We start from the raw sequence: 22,207 nt of genomic DNA on the forward strand, positions 1-22,207 counted from the left end.
AGATTGGGATCATTATTATTAAGTCATCATAAGAAAAGGAATTAAAAACGGTCATATGAGTTAACTTTTGATCAACAAGTCAACCTTGAAAGGTTGACTCTTGTTGACCAACTATTTTTGTTTTGCTCAATTTTGGGTGGCTGGCTTATGATACGGTTCTCATTCAAAGGGAAAGGAAAAGAAGACTTTGAAATTTAAATTGTTGCAAAAAGGAGGAAAATGCATTTTTGAAGTCAAAGTCAAGGCATGTCATATGCTGTTTCAAAATCAATACAGGATCCGTTTCAATACAAGGCCATTACACTTTCAAGGATCCGTTTCAATTCCAAGCCATTACATCTTCAAGGAAAGTCATGATTCAGTAGCATTCTCTACACAAAATAATTAAACCATTACACCATTTAAATACAATAGGCTGTTCTAAATCTATTCTTGTAGCCAAGCCTTGTTTCCATTCTTGTCCCATCTTCAAGCTTGCCAACTTCAAACAATCTTGCATCCTCAATTTGCAAACCTGCATAGACATACACACAATAAAGTGAACATACATTCAAGCACCATTCACATAATTCCATACAGTACCAAAACAAGCTGCCTCTTTCCTCATATTCACTTGTTAAAAATCTGTAAATAACACAAAATGAAACTAGCAACAATCAGCTACTGATCTGACACCAATTCAGTTCCAACCCAATCCTTCATAAACATTCATAACATTACCTCTCAAAACAAGCAACCTGCCATCACAATTCATCCTAGCCTAAGTTACATCAAAGCCAGGTATTCACCTTACCATCCGATTGCTATCAACATGAGGACTATTCGTCACGGGTTTGAATGAAATTTAGCTTCAACACCTACAGGGCAAGCGCACAGTCAACATCCAAATTTGGTTCATTCAACACCTCAGCACAAATTCCGAAGACAATAGAAGCAATTGACAAGTGAACTACTGACAGTCTTGCATTTATTTCCTAGCATACTAACGGTTTTAACAGAGTTTCCATAACAATAAGAAAGCATACGAAAGACGCAGTTCAGAGGCATTCAGTTCAAATTAAGACATGAACACTTCAAATTAATATTCATGATTCAGCTCATAAAAAGAACAAAATCCAAACACCAAGGCAGCCATGCAGTTTCAATAAAAGCCGTATACAAAATCAGACCCAGTTCGAAAGAAAACAAAAAGAGAACCGAACCAAGCTCATGCTAAATATCCAAACCGGTTCGGCAAAGACCTCAAATCAGAGAGGAAATTCCAGCTCACCAATCCTCATCACTAAATTTAAACTAGCAAATAACTACCTAAGACTTATCAAAAAACCTTCAACAGAATTTATAACTAACTATAACAAACTTTCAACTTGCAACTGAACCTCACTTACAACAGAATTATAACTAACTATAAAAAACTTGCAACTTGCAACAGAATTTATAACTAACTATAAAAAACCTCAACTTTCAAACTTTTAGCCTTCACCAATCTTATATAAACCACATTCCCTCCAAGTTCAAACCTTACACGTCACAAACACACACCATTTCTCCATTCACCTTCACACGCTTCATTCATCACCTTCACCTTTCGTTCATCTCCATTCTCTCATCACTCTCATTCATCACCATTTTCATCTTCTTCTCCTCTCAGATTTCACACTCTCTCTGCAACAAAACCTTCTTCACCCTCCCTCTCACCAGAGCTCCTTCGACATACCTCTCGAAGCTTCACATCGAAGCTTCGACGAGGTAGAGCTAGACCTCACGCATCATCTTCACCGAATCCTTCTCTGTACTCAACAATTCAGCAGCGACAATAATTCACTCTCTCGCTAATTCTCACTCACGATTCACAAAATTTCAGAAAAAAAGAAGAAGAAGAAGAAGAAGAAAATAGTAGAAGATGAAGATTGGATAGCGAATCGGAATAAAGCCATTACCTGAGTTTCGTGGTAATCGGGAATCTCCGCCACCGCATCGAAAATTCAAGTCTCCTAACAGGTTCTTTATGCATCTTGATTTTTGTTCAGTCATCATCGCCTGTGCATTTAGGTTTAGAAAATTAGTTAATCGTTCGAATCGGAAACTGAAAGCAGAGAGTTCATTTGAGAGGTGAGGTTGTTGTGTTTGTATGGCTCACGGTGGAAAATCGGAGGAGTTCATCGGAGATGGTGAGCTCGAAGATCTCACGGTGCCGTGGTGCATTTTGTAAGGAGAAAAAGAGAGGTCTTTGAATCAAGTTGGATAGTCACAATTTTAGTAAACCCTAGTTCCTCTTCTAATTTTATTTTTATCTTTTATTTTAACAATTGAATTAATAAAATCTGAAAGCAAAGAAATTCCTTGGGCCAAAATGCCATTACTGCTGTCCCCCCTCAGGCCCGTCTCACTTTTTTGGAAACTAAGCTGCAATAACAAAGTCTTTGCGCCCTTGCCTCCTATGCACCCATAGTTTCACAATACACCCCCTGATTCCAAGCTTTTAGAATTAGCTAGTTTTTCTAATTTTCTTTTTAATAAAAAACATAAAAATCATAACCTTTTAGGTAGATTTTAGGTTTTTTAGAGTTTAATTTCTAGATTCTTTTAGGAATTTCTTACATAAAAAATGCTATAAAAATACTAGTCTCTTAATTAGATTTCAGGCTAGTATACTCTTGGCATTTAATTGAATTCTCATTAATAAAAGAATACCAAAAAATATTAGTATTTTTTTAGGTTATTTTCTAATTCTTTTTCAATCATTCCTATGCCATGTTTTGTATCATTTTTGTATGATTGTGCTACTTGTTTTCTCTCCCACCTTTTGTGGTTCTCTTTCTTTGGGTTTCATTGTGGTTAAGTCTCTCTTAGGAGTAGACTTGGTTAGGGACTTCAATAAGTCACCAACCATGGGTTTCACTTGTGATTATCTTTTTCTTTAATAATGCTTGCCATGTCCCCTTAGGATGGTGACTTCAGTCTTCATTAAGATTAGTCACATAGAACAACTTAGGTTGAATTCTATGCATGTCAACAATAGGTAGAGATTCCCTTATCCTTGACCTTAGGGCCATCTTTGTATGATAATACTAGGATAGGAATTCCCCTTAGAGAAGTATGTTCCCTATTATAATAAACACAAAATCAATAAAACACATAAAGCACTTAATAAAGGTTGAAAATAATAAAAAGATAATGGAATCTCTCGTCTCCCTTGCTTAAGGGAATCACTTGAGTGGAAGTTCCCAATCATAAAAAACACCAACCAAGAGGAAATCAAGTCTCGCTTGCTTAAGGGAGTCACTTGAAATACTCGACAAACATTTCTTTTACTTTTAAGAGCATGTTACTTCCACTTCATTCCCAGCTTAAGTCTCAAAGGTCGAGCAGTGGAGTGTGATGTAACTATTCAACTAAAAAAACACACAACAAACAATAAAAAACATAGAAAATATGGAGCAGAACTACGGCGCTCTGATTCTTCATAAGGAGATACGTAGGCATAGAGGCAACTCTAGCGAGCACAATAATTATTAAAAAACTCTAAGTTAATCATGCATTGCATTAGCAAGTAGACACCTTTTATATTAGAAAACAAACATAGGTGGATCCTGTGGAGTACCACAGACGTGATGGGTGCTAGCACCTTCCCCCTGCGTAACCGACTCTCGTACCCAGTTTCTCTGGTCGTAAGACCTCGTTCTTATTCTTTGCTAGGTTTTCTGATATTCGTTTCCCTCGATGGGATAAATATATTAGTGGCGAATCTGGTTTATTTTTCACGGTAGCGAAAGTTATAAATGATCATTAAGTGCTAAGTGTATGCTTGTTTAATGATTAATGAGTATTGTGCAACATTTTGGTGAATAATTCAAATTGTGCGAATTATTGCGATATGCTTGGATAATTAAGGTTGTGTGATAATCTTAATTTTATATATTATGTGATGTTGTACATACATTCATGGGGAGTTGGAACTCCGGTTGGATTTGATCCTTGTGTGGAAACATGAACGGCTTTGTTCCCTTTTGCGGATTCGGATGCGGTGAACTATATGTTCTTATTTTGAGGGCTTTGATCTTGTCCAGATCGGAAGTGTGGCTTTGGTTTTAATCGGGAGCGGTGAGCTTGATACTCACGATGACACCACATGCATTGAGTCACATTAATTGCATTTCGAGTCGCATTGTTATTATGTGATTGTTTTGAATTGATGTGTTTACTTGTGTAGTATTGGCATTTGTATTATGTGCAATAATTGTGGAACTTAATTCAAATTATGAAATGTGATGAATGATTATGCTGTTGTATGTTATATTCATTGTACATATTGTATGTATTCATTATGATGTGAATTCTCACCTTTCTGTTTGAATGATGTTCATTGTAACATCGTGCAGGTTCCGATGAGTAGTGAGCTTGTCCGAAGATTTAGCCGAGGAGCTTTTGGTTTATCTTTTGATTAGGTAAAGAGTCAAATGCTCTGATCATGTAACATTGGGGGTTTTGAACTCATTTTTTTAGATGTTTGGATATTTATTATTGTTATTGTGTTTTGACATGATATTTTGGATATGTTATGTTGAAGGCTATGTTGCCTAGTTATTGGATATCATATTGCATATGTTGATTATGTTATTTTGAATTGGTAGATGAATATAGTATGAGAGATATTTATTGAAATTACTTGAGGATTATTCTTCCGCGTATGATATGCATAATTCATGAAACATGAAGTTTTCAAATTGTGTTATGAAATGATCAGGTGCATGTTTGTATGTTTGAATGTTTGGTATTGGGTTTTCATTGTTATGGAAACAACATGTGACACCTTTTTTATTTTATGCATGTTAATATTCTGTGTATATTTATATTGTATATCTTAGGTTAAAAAAGGGGTTTTACATTAATGGTATCAGAGCCTGGATGACCAGTTGGTCAAGGTTATTAATGTGTTTTATTCCCGTTGTATTAGATTTGTGTATCTGACACGATCAATACTGTTTGTCTGTTTGAATGTTGGTTGTCTTAGGACAATGGTTGCGGGAAGGACTGATGACGCCATTGTTGAGGCATTGACGATGTTGGATGGTGCCATTGGGCAAGTACCACAGGCGAGTGCTGGTAATGGAGAAGAGAATTAGTTCCGTGCTTTGGGAGATTTCAGAAGAAACAAGCTGCCGATCTTTGAAGGAAAGCATGAACCTGACAAGGCACAAGCATGTTTGAAAGCGATCGAGAAGATCTTTCGAGTCATGATTGTACCGATGTGCAGAAGGTGCAGTTTGACACTCACATTCTAGAGAAATAAGTTGAGGATTGGTGGAGTAACATTGTGCAAAGATTTAATGAGGAAGGCATATAAGTTACTTGGGCTCTTTTCCGTGATGCATTTTTGGAAAACTATTTTCCGGAAGATGTGCGGGGAAAGAAAAATGTGGAATTTCTAGAATCGAAGCAAGGGAATGGAACTGTAGCAGAGTATGTTGCAAAATTCCAAGTTTTAATCAAGTATTGTCCTCATTACAATACTATGAATGCGGAGAGGTCTAAGTGTTTGAAGTTTGTGAATGGTTTGAGGCATGATATCAAGAAGGCTATTGGTTACCAACAGATTACTCATTTTGCGGAGTTAGTTAACAAGAGTCAGATTTATGATGAGGATAGTAGGGAGAGTGCTTCACACTACAAGTCTTCGAATGATGGGAAAAGGAAAGGACAGTACCATGGGAAACTGTGTGATGATAAGAAGAAGCAGAAATCTGGTTATGGGGGAAAGCCAAGTGGGGGAGGAGCTATTACTCCGATTAAGTGCTACAAGTGTTGTGTCGAGGGACATCGTGCTAATGAATGCAACAAGAATTCTAGAAAGTGTTTCAAGTGTGACAAGCCGGGTCACAAAGCTGTGGATTGTAGAGTTGGTTCTGTTAGAACATGAAATGTTCTGATCAATATTTCTAGTTTTGATGATAACATTATATATGAATTTTGTATAAGACAATGTGGTACTCTAATTATTCACGTTTTCTATTCCAGGAAAAGTCTAAGAGAGTATGCACAAAATCAGCATTCAGAAGCTCTGACCCATAAGATCTGGATGGCTTCATCAGAACATGGTCTATAAGACATTAGAAGATGGTCTTGAGAAAATCAGAACATGATCAAGAAAGCATCAGAAGATGGCAGTCATAAGCAAGGCTTTGAAGTTCTGAAGGTATCACGCTACAACGCACTTCCATAGTCTGCTGACTGAAGTTGCATCTGCACCAATGCTGAAGACTCTGATATTCAAATGTTAATCCAATAGTCTGAGTCCAGAAGCAAGTACAAGATGAAAGAGCTACAATGTCACATCTGACTGACAAAAGGAACGTTAGAAGCTACAAAAGGCAAATTCAGCAAAAGCAGTTGAAACAAGGCTCGAGTTAGTTGACAAAAGAGTGAAACATTAAATGTAGCAGTGTATTATTCACGCAAAGCATTAAATGCTCCTCAACAGTCACTTTTTCTCATGCCTATATAAGAGAAGCTCTGGATGTAGAAGATCTAGAGAACTTACGCAAAGCACTCTTACGCTGTCGAAATCATTCTACACGTTATACACACAAACAACAAGATCTTCATCTTCAACCTCACAAACATTGTTATATCTTAGTGAGATTAAGAACTAGAACTTAAGAGAAATATCACTTGGTGATTATAGCTTATTAAGAAGCACTTTAAACTCTTGTAAACTTTGTTTAATTTTCTGTAAGAGAATTCCTATAGTGATCAAGTTATGATCAGCATACTCTAGAAGACTTAGAAGTTGTCTAAGTGGAAAACCATTGAAATCAAGATTGATTAGTGGATTAAATCCTCAGTGGAGGTAAATCACTCTGTCAGGGGTGGACTGGAGTAGTTTGATTAACAGCGAACCAGGATAAAAATAATTGTGGTCAATATTTTTTATCTGCCATTTTTAGAAACAACCCTTATTCAATCCCCCCCCCCCCCCTTTCTAAGTGTTTTTCACCCCTTCAATTGGCATCAGAGCACTGGTTCTAGGTGCAAGCACTTAACAGTGTTAGATAAAAGATTCAGGAGAAAAACACACGCAAATGGCAGCTGTAGTAGCACCTTCAAATGATCAGAACAACAACAATGGTAGTAACAGATTCAATGGATTCAATAGACCACCAGTCTTTGATGGTGAGAACTTTGAGTATTGGAAAGATAGACTTGAAAGTTACTTTCTTTGCCAATATGTTGACTTATGGGATCTAGTATTGGATGGTTACACACATCCAATTTCTTCTCAAGGAGTCAAGCTCACCAGACAAGCTATGAGTGATGATCAAAAGAAAAAGTTCAAGAATAATCACAAATCAAGAACTATTTTGCTAAATGCTATCTCTCATGTTGAGTATGAGAAGATAACAAACAGGGAAATAGCTCATGATATCTTTGAATCTCTAAAGATGACACTACAAGAAAATTAGGGCTTTACGACACAAAAATTGCGACAGTTACTTGATAACCGTCGGAATTTGCATATAGAGACAGTTGTTACGACGGTTAACACTAACCGTCCTTACTTTTTTTTAAAAATTAATAAAATATTGCGACGGTTATCAATAAACCGCCCTAAATTGAAGTCTACGACGGTCAAGTAACCGTCCTAAAATATTTATCACGACGGTTATCAATAAACCATCCTAAATTGAAGTCTGCGACAGTCAATTAACCGTCCTAAAACATTTATCACGACGGTACATCAACAGTCGCCCCTATACATTTGATCACGACGGTGAAACAAATGTCGCCATCTCAACTTAGTTTTCTTCCCTTTTTATATTATCTTAGTTTTTTGTTTAATGTAATTTTTTTTCAAATATTTTTAATAAATTAAAATCAAATAAAATCGTTTTAATCTTGAAAATTGTTATGTAACATTAAAAAGATCTTAATTTTTTTTGAATTTTATTTTAATTTGGTCTTAAAAATTAGAAATATTAATTTTGTTTATCTTAAATTATAATTATTTTATTTAATATAAAATCACCTTATACATTTATCTTAAATTATAATTATTTTATTTAATATAAAATCACCTTATAGAATTTTAATAATTTGATTTCAAAAATAAAACCAAAAATTTCAAAATCATCATGTAACATTTTCTCTTAAAAATTACATTTAATATAAATTAAAAAAAATTAAATTTATGTTTAAAAATTAAAACCAAATAAATCAAATTAAATCTTTTTAGGACCAACTTATCATAGAATTCAAATTACAATTCTCTAAATCTTATAATATATTTATAATATATCAATCAGAGATAGAGATTATTGTAACAGACATTAATTAAAATTTTTTAACAATAAAATGATAATTTTAAAAAAATTCACATTGACGAAATTTCTTAGGGTTTTGGTGGATCCCCTAGAAGATGTGAAAACATCATCAATACCAACAAATTGTAAAACCATGGAACCCTAGCAGCCACGATTCCTGAATCACGAGGAGTCGGAACAATACAAACAGTAACTGACTCGGGGTTCTCCCTGCCGACTCAGTTTTGTTTTTGAACCGACATGATTTTCATCAGTTCGTCCTTGAGGGTTGGACCGATAGCCTCTCCTAATTTGAATCAGCACTATGATTTGGTTGAGGGTAATAAAATTTGCAGAAACGAAATACAGATAGAAAAAACAAGGTACGCAGCTTTTATCTTTCGCTCTCTTTCAACCTTCGTTCTTCTGCTCTTTTGACTTCGTCTTCTTCTCGACCTTGCTCTGAAAGCTCTTCTAGATCTGAAATTTCTTCCCTGTTCTTCTTTTGAGCGTGTGGTGCATTTGTTATTGTACCTCTTCCATGGTTGTGTGTTGTTGTGCATGATTCTATGTTTTATTGAGCATCAATGTTTTGCAACTATCTATGTGAAGCATACAATTTGAATTATTGAAAGTTCAAGTATCAATGCAAGACCGCTCATCAAATTGAAGTGTTGGTACTTTCATTTTGACCATTTTAAATTTAACATTTGGTGTTTGTTGCTGCAAACCAACCATGACAAGAACCCATTCTGAATCTGCAGTTGGCAACCTTAATACCTAGCATAATAATAGAAAATAAAATGGACAAAAAATACCATTCAGAGTACCATAGGGTATAATGAATGACTTGATCTTGCTCTTAGTTAATAAATAGTTCTACTCATTCAAGTCAAATATGCAGCGACTAATACTGTAGCACTTCTGAATTTTTTTATCTTCTAAACAGTATAATATTTTTCCCCTTAATTGTATGAATGGCATGCTAAAGGTTTTTAATATTAATATGAGAGTTTAGTTTGATATACTTTAATCTTCTGCATAAAACATGTATTAACTACAATCTGCTTCAATATTGCAGAAATTATGACTAGTTGGAATTTCATGCCGACCCAAACGACAAAGCGAAAATCGGTGTTCGTTAATGTCGATCTACTGAAACCGGGAACAAATAGACACACTCGAGCGATGAAGGCTGTTATCTCTTCACTAGTGAAGATTCTGATTATTCCCAACCATGGTGGTCGATAGTTAGTGATAGCTTCTCATCCCACTCGAATCTTCACAACCCACAAAAAAAAGGTACAAATTTGTGCATGTGTGCCAGTATTTAATCATTGAGTTATGGTGTGTTTGTGTTCAATTTTTTGCTTGTGTGTTGGTATGTAACCGTTAAGTTATATTGTGTTTCTGTTCAGTTTAAGTGTAGTTGAGTTATGGACAGAGTATGAATTAAATTCGTCTCATAGAGGTAAACATTTGATAAAATAAATGCATACCAACTCCCCTCTCTTTCACCTATCTCTTATGAGTAATACTTTTGCTCTGAGTAATGTAATTCAATTTTTCGTAACATGCTTAGGTAATCCCTAACATCAGGGACATGGATGGATTGTCCCTAATGTGCAACGATCGGGGAGCCATCGAAAAAGCCGAACAAGGAATTCAATCGTCTACTCCCAATAAAAATATCGTCTTGGTATGAATCTGTGTTATTTTCTTTGATTTATTTCTTCTTTTTTCTGTTTTTTTAATCAATGAATATTTTTATGTCTAATTAGTCATTTTGGTTATCGGATTTACTAGATAGCCTTAAAAACTTGATGGAGTTTTTTGTGTTATGATGCTTGAGCTGCATCACATAGGGGTCGTTAAGCTGCCATTTTGCGTAACCTTCATATTAGATATATGCCAATTCTTTAGTTCTTATGGTTTTTGTGAGGATATAAAATGAGTTGTGATATTCCTCCCATATTGGTTCTTTAGTTAATGTGAATATTTGTTTTTTCTTCCTGTACAAGCAAGCTATAGACTTTTGATTTTAACATGTAATAAAGCTAAAATTATTAATTTGAAAACTAAATTCAGTATATACTTTCCCTAATAGTAAGACATTCTTTCTGCCAGGAGCCACTAATATCTTTAGCTTCTTATTCTGGTGTGCATCCTGTAATGAATTTTTTTTCTATTTCGTATTAGTCATTTGAGGGAAATGCATAAGTAAAGGAGACAAAGGCTCTGGCTCTTATCCAGAAGTATGAAGCATTCAAGATTGAGGAAGATGAGAACATTGAAGCAATGTTTTCAAGAATCCAGACTCTGACTGCTGGATTGAGAGTGATAAAGGCTACACCAAAGTTGATCATGTAAAGAAGATTATCAGAAGCTTACCCAGAAGATGGGGACCCATGGTGACTGCCTTCAAGATTGCCAATTTGAATGAGGTATCTCTTGAAGAGCTGATTAGTGTCTTGAGAAGTCATGAGATTGAGCTGTATTCAAATGAACCTCAGAAGAAAGATAAGTCTATTGCTTTGAAATCAAATAAAAAAAATGCACTAACTCTTTTCAGGCAGATGAAGAAAGATCTGAAGAGTCAGAATCTGAAGAAGAGGATGAACTGTCTCTTATATCTAGAAGAGTAAATCAACTCTGGAAGAGCAAGCAGAGAAGATTTAAGAACTTAAAAAGACCTGAAAAGGGAGAATCTTCTAATCACAAAAGACCTGAAAAGGCATGATGGCTACATGGGACGACTCTGATTCATCTGATCAAGAGTCAAACTCTGAAGATGAGCAAGCCAACATAGCACTTATGGCAATAGTTGACACTGAAGAAGAAGCTTGATCGGAAAATTATAGCAAGTGCACTATTTTCTCGATGTAGTAATAATTGGGGTTATCCCCAGTGTCGATCTCTTGAGGACTGCGCAGAAACTTAAGTGTTTTAACAAATTCAATTGAACAAAAACTCCTTGGTTTGTTTCAATGTTGTTTGCAAAATTATAAAATATGAATTAAAAATAACAACTAGATAAACTTGTATTAGACAAATAGTAAAGTAATGCTAGGGAATTGTGTATGAAATTCCTTATAACAACAATGTGCTTAAAATTAATCAGATCAAAACTAATTCATATCATCACCAAATTTTTTGAGTGAGACTTTCCAAAATTCCTTTAAAGAAAATCATTTAATATTTCTTTTATACCCAAATTCCTTTGTTGTATAATGAGAATACTAATCTCTTTGTTTCAGCAGAAAACTTACGGTTACAAATCTATATCTCAATCCCTTGATTATACAGATTTATATTTTTATACAAAAGCATTAACCTTGGTTTAAGATGATAGTGAAAAAGTTATGAAATTACTAATAAAATAAGCAAATTGTCATTACAATAGGAAATCAGGGACACCCCCTAGCATTGGGGGGTTTAGCCTCTCATGTTCATGAAATTAAAAACAAAAACAGTGAAAGAGAAATTCATTACAATAGAATTAGGATGACTTTGATCTTCAATAGCTTCCGCGGTTGAGAGATCTCCGTTTTCCCAACAATTGCATGTATCTGCTCTCCTCCCAAATTGTACGTTAAAAATAAAACTTCAATTTTCCAAGATGCCTTCTCCCTTAGAAAAATAGGTTTAAGTAGTGATATTGTGTTTCCATCTAGTGCAGAATGACAAAATTGCCCTTAATGAGTCCAAACTGAACAAACAGCAAAAATTTAGAATTTCTACACATTCACGCTGACACGGGCTGCCCGTGCCAGCTTCTGCCCACGCCCTTCTCTTGCTGTTTACGCAGCACTGCCCGCGTCAAACGACACTGGCAGCCCGCGTCAAGCTGGCAGCCCGCGTCAAACGACACTGGCAGCCCACGTTTTCTTCTGCTCTTGTTCTAATTCTTTTAGAAACTTTCTTTTTTTCCTGAAATCAATAAACACTACCAAAACAACGTCTCAAAAGCATCTTATATATAAAAAATTAAAACAAGAACTAATTTGCAAAATGTTAGAAAATTAAATAAAATGATATAAAACTAAACCATGGTATTACCGGAATGAGCGATTTCTTACCAAATAATTGATGGAAAATATGTAAAATTGGTGACCGATCACAACCCCAAACTTATCTCATTGCTTGTCCTCACGCAATGCATGAACAGAAAAAACTGAGGTCACCCCTGGATTTAGGTTACCACAATACAACCGTGCTTTTCGCAACTCAACTTCCACCATTCCGGTCAATCTTGTCAATTACACAACCCGAATCGCCCGCTTCACTTCCACATTAAAGTACTCCTTCACCTGTAAGCTTTTTCACACATCTCACCAATTCTCTCTGGGTTAAGAATACCAATTCACTCACAAGTCATAATATGCAAAACCAACTTTTAAATTTGAATAAATTCTACTTTCATACACAAACATTTCGCACACACTTTTTGAGGTCTTTTGGGTTGTAACGGGGCTTAGGACATGTGGGATAAACAAAGAAACGGATACACAAAGGTTTTGAGGGCTCGGAACTCATGTTGTCTTTCTTGTCATTGTGCTTATTTTAATACGGTGGGGTTTAACATTGACTCTTTACTTTCACTCAATTATTCGAGTGTTTCAAATGTAACCAAGTCGTTTAGCCGGGACAAGTGTGTTTTTATGAGATCTATATTTTTCTTCTTCTTTTTTTTCCGGTGCATTCAAGAGTCTCCTATTTTTTTTTTCACTTGCCCTTTTCGTATCAGGTTCGCCACCCTAAACTTAGAACTTTGCACAATTTCTACATCCACAACGTTTATGCCGAGCACGGGTAAAAGGGAAATATTTTTTTTTCTTTTTGGCCAAGGGGTAGCATATGCGGTTTAAACACAAACAAGGGGTTAAAGGCTCAAAGGGGGTTAAAAAGGATAAACATATTGACGGGTGGCTAGAAAGGCTCAAGATTAAAACAAACAACGTGCCTCAGTGTGTGTCATCATGTAGTGTCATATGAGCAGAACGTACGCAAATTCAAAGCGGTAAAATCATACCTGACTATTCTCTCATGATGATATATTTGTGGCTTTCTGTGCTCTCACAATGTTGGGCATAGCTTACAGGATCCACAATACTTCTTGTGTAATGTTGCTTCTTTTTCGGTTCATGGATGCCAACTTTCAATCTCAGTCCGGTGTTGTTAAGTTGCGTCCCACAATAATTCTTGGTTGAATCAACTTCCAGGGATGCCTGGGATGCAAGTTAGGGTTGGATCTTTCATCCTTTTACTACCACTCCATCAACCATCCGGTAAATCTCATCAATCTGTAACACTTGGTAAACATAATAGCATAGAAATACTAGGAAAAACAACTACTCAAAATAAAAAAAACAGAACGCAATAAAACCCCCCCACACTTGAACGAAACATTGACCTCAATGTTTCAATTCGAGATAGCGAGGGTGAACTCACAGAGGGTACTGCGACTCCAGCTTCCGCTTCCTAGCTTTCACCAAAGAGACCCACTTTTCTTTATTTTCTGAAAAACAAAACAAAAAGTAAACCGCATTATTAAAACCGTGGGTTGCCTCCCACGAAGCGCTTCGTTTAACGTCGCATGGCTCGACGGTTCATTACTCTTTATTAAGGAGGGTACTTCCTCCTCCAAATCTGGTTGCTTGTCACTTCTCCAAACCTGGTTGCTTTTCTCTTCAAGTTACTACCCACTTTCATCTTCTCACTTTGATTTTCTTCTTTCTTTTTCTTCTTAACTTCTATAGCGACCTTAGGACTTTTGATAGAAACATGAGCTAGTTCCACCTGAGAAGCTATGCTTGAAACTTTTTCTTGGAGATGTTTAGGACTTTTGTATTCTCCCTCACTTTCGATCATACCAACAGAAGCTTGATCATGTACACCTTCACTTTGTTTCTTGACTTCTAGCATCTTTAAGGTTAATTCTTCATTAAAGGCTTTCACCGTCAGAGTCCCTTTCTCAATGTCAAAGTTGCAACGACTTGTCAACAAAAATGGTCTCCCAAGAAGGATAGGAGTTTCTTCATCTTCAGGAATGTCCATGATGTGGAAGTCAACAGAGAATACAAACTTGCCAATCTCCACTAGTACGTCTTCAGCTATCCCATATGATTTCTTGATGGTGTGATCAGCGAACTTCAACTTTGTCTCACTTTCACTTATCTTTCCCAATTCAAGCTTTTTAAAGATAGAGAGTGGCATTAAACTCACACTAGAACCCGAATCAATGAGTATCTTTTTAAACATTCTGTTCTTGATAGTGCATGGTATCGCCGCCGCTCCAGGGTCTTTCTTCTTGATGGGGATCTTCCTTGCTGGAGAGACTATACTACACTTTTCTGTTGCAATTTCTGGTTCTCCCCCCATTGGCCTCTTTTTACCGATAACCTCCTTCATAAACTTCTTGTACAAAGGCATTTGCTCAAGTGCTTCAAAGAAAGGTAGATTAACCTCTAATTTTTTAAACAAGGCTGCAAACTTCTCAAAATCCTTTTCTGTTGAATTCTTCTTTGTCACTCTAGAAGGAAAAGGAAGCTTGATTGCCGGTTTAGCACCTTTCTTATTTTTCTCTTCAAGTTGCTTAACCGGTGGTACCACAATTTCGGGCTCTTTCACATTCTCTCTTATCTCCAAATCTACCTCAATCACCAAGGGATCATCTATTTCCTCTTTTTCTTTTTCCGGTTCTGCCACTTTCTTACTCCTTGTAGTAACAACATTAATCTTCTCTTCGTTTTTAGGATTTTTCACAATTGAGCTCGGAAGGGTACCTTGTGCCTGTAGAGTGAGATGTTGTGCTATCTGACTCATTTGAATTTCCAGATTCTTGATTGAAGCGCTGGTGTTCCTTAGATTGCTCCTAGTTTCTTCCTGGAATTGAGAGTTTTGAGCTGCCATTTTTTCAATAGCGATCTCCCAATCTTCTTTCTTCGGTACCTGTTGTTGAAATTGTTGTTGACCTCGAGTTTGGAACTGTTGTGGATGGTGTTGGAATTGTTGCTGGTATGGTGGTTGTTGTGGAGGTATGTATTGATGTGGCTGAGCTTGAGATTGATATTGGTTGGGTCCCTGCTTTTGAATATTTCCTTGTTGGTCTTTCCATGCGAAATTAGGATGATTTTTTCATCCTGGATTATATGTGTTGGCGTATGGATTATTCTGCCTCAACATATGAATATGTTCAACTTGTTCCTGCGTTGCCACACAATGCATAGCAAAATGCGGTCCACCACATATTTCACACATAACTGATGTGATTGGCTCAACCTGTGCTACTTTCTGTTCTCCAATATTCATCTTCTTTAGTCTTCTTTCTACCTCAGCCGCAATCTAATCTTCCATTTTAACAACCTGATCTGCAAGCTTTAAATCAATTTTTCCTTCTGGTTGGTTCATTGTGCGATCATACAACTCAATATGCTCATTAGCGGCAATTGCTTCTATTATCCTTTTGATACCAGTGGCTGTTGAGAAATTGGTTGAGCCACCGGCAACAATGTCTATGAGTTGTTTTGTCTTGACTCGTAAACCATTCACAAAAGTTTGCATTTGCTCGGTTGGGTCCATGTTATGAGTAGGACATGCAACCAAACACCTCTTAAACCTTTTATATGCATCTCCAAGTGATTCCCCTTCTTTCTGTTTGAAATTGATAATGTCATATCTTTTGCGAATGAAAACTGAAGCAGGGAAATACTCATTAAGGAAAGCATTTTCCATCTCTTGCCATGTCGTGATACTCCCAGCTGGAAGTGAGTAAAACCATTCTTCCGCATCTTTGGATAAAGTGAAAGGAAACATCACAAGTCTCTTAGCTTCTTCAGAATGGCCTTCGATCTTCAATGATGTTGTTGTGGTGAGGAATCTTTGTAGATGCTTATTTGCATCTTCATTGATTCTTCCTGAAAAGGGCTTGCTTTCCAACTGGCGAATAGTAGAGGGAAGTAGTTGGAAGTGTGCCACATTGACCGGTTGATTTACGATTGTCATTCGACCAAGTGGTGCGTTCGCCCTTCCATAATCACCTAAAAGTCTTTCTGGAGGAGGTGGTGGATTCTCTGCCATAGTTTCAGATTCTGAATCTGACTGCTTGGATGGGCTCGATATTGTTTCTTCGTTTTCCGATTCTGAAACTATGGTTGATTCTTCTTTTGATGTCAGTCTTTTTTTTTGCTTAGCTTCTCGAAGTCGTGCTTGCAATGATCTTTCTGGTTCTGCGTAAAAAAAAAACAAAATTCTGCTGATGCCTTACCTCGCATACAAGATTAGACAATGACTAGTTGAGAGAAAAAAAATAAAAATTGCTGAAAATTAAAATTTTAGTTGCAGAGCAACAAAATTTCAATTGACTTATTAATCACTTATATAGCAAGTGCACTATTTTCTCGATGTAGTAATAATTGGGGTTATCCCCAGTGTCGATCTCTTGAGGATTGTGCAGAAACTTAAGTGTTTTAACAAATTCAATTGAACAAAAACTCCTTGGTTTGTTTCAATGTTGTTTGCAAAATTATAAAATATGAATTAAAAATAACAACTAGATAAACTTGTATTAGACAAATAGTAAAGTAATGCTAGGGAATTGTGTATGAAATTCCTTATAACAACAATGTGCTTAAAATTAATCAGATCAAAACTAATTCATATCATCACCAAATTTTTTGAGTGAGACTTTCCAAAATTCCTTTAAAGAAAATCATTTAATATTTCTTTTATACCCAAATTCCTTTGTTGTATAATGAGAATACTAATCTCTTTGTTTCAGCAGAAAACTTACGGTTACAAATCTATATCTCAATCCCTTGATTATACAGATTTATATTTTTATACAAAAGCATTAACCTTGGTTTTCCAACCTAACGTTAACCATAAATCAAAACCTTATTTTCCAATAATGGTTTGCATTAAGAACACTATATAAAAAGATGATAGTGAAAAAGTTCTGAAATTACTAATAAAATAAGCAAATTGTCATTACAATAGGAAATCAGGGACACCCCCTAGCATTGGGGGGTTTAGCCTCTCATGTTCATGAAATTAAAAACAAAAACAGTGAAAGAGAAATCCATTACAATAGAATTAGGATGACTTTGATCTTCAATAGCTTCCGCGGTTGAGAGATCTCCGTTTTCCCAACAATTGCATGTATCTGCTCTCCTCCCAAATTGTACGTTAAAAATAAAACTTCAATTTTCCAAGATGCCTTCTCCCTTAGAAAAATAGGTTTAAGTAGTGATATTGTGTTTCCATCTAGTGCAGAATGACAAAATTGCCCTTAATGAGTCCAAACTGAACAAACAGCAAAAATTTAGAATTTCTACACATTCACGCTGACACGGGCTGCCCGTGTCAGCTTCTGCCCACACCCTTCTCTTGCTGTTTACGCAGCACTCCCCGCGTCAAACGACACTGGCAGCCCGCGTCAAGCTGGCAGCCCGCGTCAAACGACACTGGCAGCCCACGTTTTCTTCTGCTCTTGTTCTAATTCTTTTAGAAACTTTATTTTTTTCCTGAAATCAATAAACACTACCAAAATAACGTCTCAAAAGCATCTTATATATAAAAAATTAAAACAAGAACTAATTTGCAAAATGTTAGAAAATTAAATAAAATGATATAAAACTAAACCATGGTATTACCGGAATGAGCGATTTCTTACCAAATAATTGATGGAAAATATGTAAAATTGGTGACCGATCAAAGCTACTTCTGATTCAGACTGTGAAGAGGTATTTTCTGAACTCACTAGAGAAGAATTAGTTTCTAGTTTATCAGAACTTCTGGAAGTCAATAGTCAACTTAGTCTCAAATACAAAAAGCTTAAAAAGTCTTTTGCATCTGAAACTAAGAGACTTGAAATAGAAAACTCTGAACTAAAAGAAAAAGTTTTAAAATTAACTAAAGATGTTTCATCTTTGGAAACATCTTCAAGTTCAGACATGTCTATCCCAAGCACTAACAATATTATGAAAGAATATGACTTGAGCTTCGGAAAGTTCTTACCTAGAGGTATAGGCAGAATTCAGCTAGCTTATATGATTTATGGTGTAAGTGGAAACAAAATAATAGGTATAGGCTTTGAGGGAGAAATCCCATATAGAGTAGAACCTGTTGATGAAATGATCAATAAATATAAACCTCTGCATGAACATTTTAAGTATGGTCATTCTAATGATATCAAACACACATCTCACTCTAAGAGTTTCCATATCACACACACAAAGAAACATGCTATTACACATTCTAGTAAATCTTATGTAAAATCTTAGTTCAATCAGAACTTGAGAAAGACTAACCCCAAAGGACCCAAAAGAATGTGGGTACCTAAGGATAAGATAAATTCTGTTGCAGATATCTTTCAAAGCACAAAAGACAAACATGTCATGGTACTTGGACTCTGGGTGCTCACGTCACATGACTGGAAGAAGGTCTATGTTCCAAAGTCTGGAACTTAAATCTGCTGGAGAAGTAAGGTTTGGAGGGAATCAGAAGGGCAAAATCATAGGCTCTAGAACAATCTGTATTGGTAATTATCCCTCTATAACTAATGTTCTTCTAGTAGATTGATTAGCTCATAATTTACTGTCCATAAGTCAATTAAGTGACAATGGTTATGACATAATCTTTAATCAAAAGTCTTGTAGAGCTGTTAGTCAGAAGGATGGATCAATCCTATTTACAGGCAAGAGAAAGAACAACATTTATAAGATTGATCTTTCAGATTTTAAGAACCAACAGGTTACTTGCCTTCTGTCTGTTAACAAATAGCAGCGGGTCTGGCACAGAAGATTGGGTCATGCTAGTTTGAAAAAGATCTCTCAGATTAACAAACTCAATCTGGTCAGAGGACTCCCTAATCTGAAATATAAATCAGATGCTCTTTGTGAAGCATGTCAGAAAGGGAAGTTTTCAAAACCTCTGTTCAAATCTAAAAATGTTGTCTCTTCCTCTAGGCCTTTAGAACTTCTGCACATTGATCTTTTTGGCCCACTCAAAACAACATCAATAAAAGGCAAGAAATATGGATTGGTCATTGTAGATGACTACAATAGATGGACATGGGTAAAGTTCTTAAAATACAAGGATGAGTCACATTCGGTGTTCTTTGACTTATGTAATCAGATTCAATCTGAAAAGGAATATAAAATCATAAAAGTCAGAAGTGATCATGGTGGTGAGTTTGAGAACAGATTCTTTGAAATTTATTTCAAAGAAAATGATATTGCCCATGATTTCTCTTGTCCTAGAACTCCACAACAAAATGGAGCTGTAGAACAAAAGAATAGGACTCTACAAGAAATGTCCAGAACCATGATCAATGAGACTAATATGGCTAAGCATTTCTGGGCAGAAGCAATTAACACAGCTTGTTATATTCATAATAGAATCTCCGTAAGACCTATTCTAAATAAGACTTCTTATGAATTGTGGAAGAACAGAAAGCCCAACATTTCTTATTTCCATCCATTTGGATGTGTATGCTATATTCTGAATACTAAAGATCATCTGAACAAGTTTGATTCTAAAGCTCAGAAGTGTTTCCTTCTTGGATATTCTGAACGCTCTAAAGGATACAGAGTATACAATACTGAAATGCTTCTAGTTGAGGAATCAATCAATATCAGATTTGATGATAAGCTTGGTCTTGAAAAGCCAAAGCAGAATGAGAATTTTGCAGATATAGACATCCCTGATCCAGATCATGAAGAACCCAGAAGAAAGGATGATTCAGGAGATCAAGTTGCTGCGTCTTTAGGAAATCTTAGAATATCTGAAGAGCCAACACTCAGAAGATCTTCCAGAATCAACTCTGCACATCCAGAAGATGTTATTATTGGAAAGAAAGATGATCCCATCAGAACAAGAGCATTCCTAAAGAACAACGCAGAGTGTCAATTCGGTTTAGTGTCTTTGATTGAGCCAACTTCTGTTGATTAAGCTCTGGAAGATGCTGACTGGATAATTGTTATGCAAGAAGAGTTAAATCAGTTTACAAGGAATGATGTCTGGGATCTGGTTCCAAGACCCAAAGGATTCAACATTATTGGAACAAAATGGGTATTCAAAAACAAGCTGAATGAGAAAGGTGAAGTTGTCAGAAACAAAGCCAGACTGGTTGCTCAGTTCTATAGTCAGCAAGAAGGTATTTACTATATAGAAACCTTTGCACTGCCAGGTTAGAATCTATTAGATTATTAATTTCTTTTTCCACTCAGAATAACATCACTCTATATCAGATGGATGTTAAGAGTGTCTTTTTAAATGGTTATATAGATGAAGAAGTATATGTCTACCAACCTCCTGGTTTTGAAGACTCTAAGTCTCTAGAAAATGTTTTTAAACTAAAGAAATCATTATACAGATTGAAGCAAGCTCCCAGAGCTTGGTATGAAAGATTAAGCTCTTTCCTTCTAGATAATGGTTTCACCAGAGGAAAAGTAGACACAACTCTCTTCTGTAAAACCTATAAAAAGGATATTTTAATTTGTCAAATTTACATTGATGATATTATTTTTGGAACATCTAATGCTACTCTTGGAAAGGATTTTGCTAAGTCTATGCAGGTAGAGTTTGAGATGAGCATGATGGGAGAACTTAGGTATTTCTTGGGCATTCAAATAAATTAAACCTCTGATGGAACCTATGTTCATCAAACTAAGTATGTCAAAGAACTTCTGAAGAAGTTCAAACTATCTGAAAGCAAAGAAGCAAAAACCCCAATGCATCCAACCTGCGTCTTAGGTAAGGATGAGGTAAGCAAGAAGGTAGATCAGAAGATCTACAGAGGTATGATAGGATCTCTTCTTTATCTGACTGCTTCTAGACCTGATATTTTATTCAGTGTATGCTTGTGTGCTAGATTCCAATCAGATCCTAGAGAATCTCACTTAACTGCTGTTAAGAGAATTCTTAGGTATCTGAAAGGTACTACTAATGTTGGTTTAGTCTACAAAAGATCTGAAGAATACAACTTAGTAGGATATTGTGATGCTGACTATGCTGGAGATAGAGTAGAAAGAAAAATTACTTTTGGAAGCTGTTAATTTCTGGGAAGTAACCTGATCTCCTAGTACAGCAAGAAGCAAGCCACAATTGCCCTTTCTAGAACAGAAGCAGAATATGTAGCTGCTGCTGGATGTAGTACACAAATGCTCTGGATGAAAAGTCAGCTAGAAGATTATCAGATATATGAGAGTAATATTCCTATATTCTGTGATAATACTTCTGCTATTTGTTTATCTAAGAATCCCATCTTACATTCTAAGGCTAAACATATAGAGATTAAACATCACTTCATTAGGGACTATGTTCAGAAGGGTGTTCTTTCTTTAAACTTTGTTGATACAGACCATCAATGGGCTGATATCTTTACGAAATCCCTTGCTGAAGATAGGTTTAAGTTCATTCTGAAGAACATCGGTATGGATTTATGCCCAGACTGAAGTTATGAGATGATCTGATATATGGATTAGTGAGAAGTTTATGCTTTATTTATTTTCTTATCAGATGTTCTGATTATGTATGATCATATGGATACTCTGGAACTGTTATTACTAACGTTTCATGTGCCAAGTATTATTCAAAATTTCTGTTAAAGCTAAACAGCTGTCACCAGCTATTCCAGATGATGACCACGTGTTCATTCTGAAGGGACAAGCATGCGTGCAGTTGATGAGACTCCGCCCTAGGTAACTGTGCAAATCTTTTAAAATATCACGCTAACCCCCACTAACGTCATTCAGCATTTATGATAATTGATTCAGATTCTGTAATCTTCTCATTCATAACTCCATTGCATAATTCATTTCAAATCCGAGTCTATAAATTGAATTTCAATTCCATCGTTTCCCTCTTTCCATTCTCTTCATCTTCAAATTTTATGCATTTTTGTC

General features: G+C 35.9%; 2 long non-coding RNA genes across 6 annotated transcripts; one reads left to right on the forward strand and one right to left on the reverse strand.

Moving 5' to 3' along the window:
* Positions 1-224: 224 nt before the first annotated feature.
* On the reverse strand, positions 225-2,274 carry LOC131656836 (uncharacterized). Of its 4 annotated transcripts, none has more exons than XR_009300322.1 (3): positions 2,141-2,274; positions 1,941-2,040; positions 225-857 (listed from the first exon to the last, which is right to left on the reverse strand). It is a non-coding gene; the product is annotated as an uncharacterized LOC131656836 (long non-coding RNA). The 4 variants fall into 4 exon arrangements; XR_009300323.1 differs by having other exon boundaries at positions 225-514; positions 789-857; positions 1,941-2,264; XR_009300324.1 differs by having other exon boundaries at positions 225-514; positions 721-857; positions 1,941-2,264.
* Positions 2,275-8,380: 6,106 nt separating this feature from the next.
* Positions 8,381-11,329, forward strand: LOC131656837 (uncharacterized). Of its 2 annotated transcripts, XR_009300326.1 has the most exons (5): positions 8,381-8,683; positions 9,382-9,602; positions 9,719-9,771; positions 9,883-9,999; positions 10,500-11,329. It is a non-coding gene; the product is annotated as an uncharacterized LOC131656837 (long non-coding RNA). The 2 variants fall into 2 exon arrangements; XR_009300325.1 differs by lacking the exon at positions 9,719-9,771 and having other exon boundaries at positions 10,500-11,288.
* The last annotated feature ends 10,878 nt before the right edge of the window (positions 11,330-22,207 follow it).

Source organism: Vicia villosa, linkage group LG3, assembly GCF_029867415.1.
Source record: "Vicia villosa cultivar HV-30 ecotype Madison, WI linkage group LG3, Vvil1.0, whole genome shotgun sequence".
Taxonomy (NCBI): domain Eukaryota; kingdom Viridiplantae; phylum Streptophyta; class Magnoliopsida; order Fabales; family Fabaceae; genus Vicia; species Vicia villosa.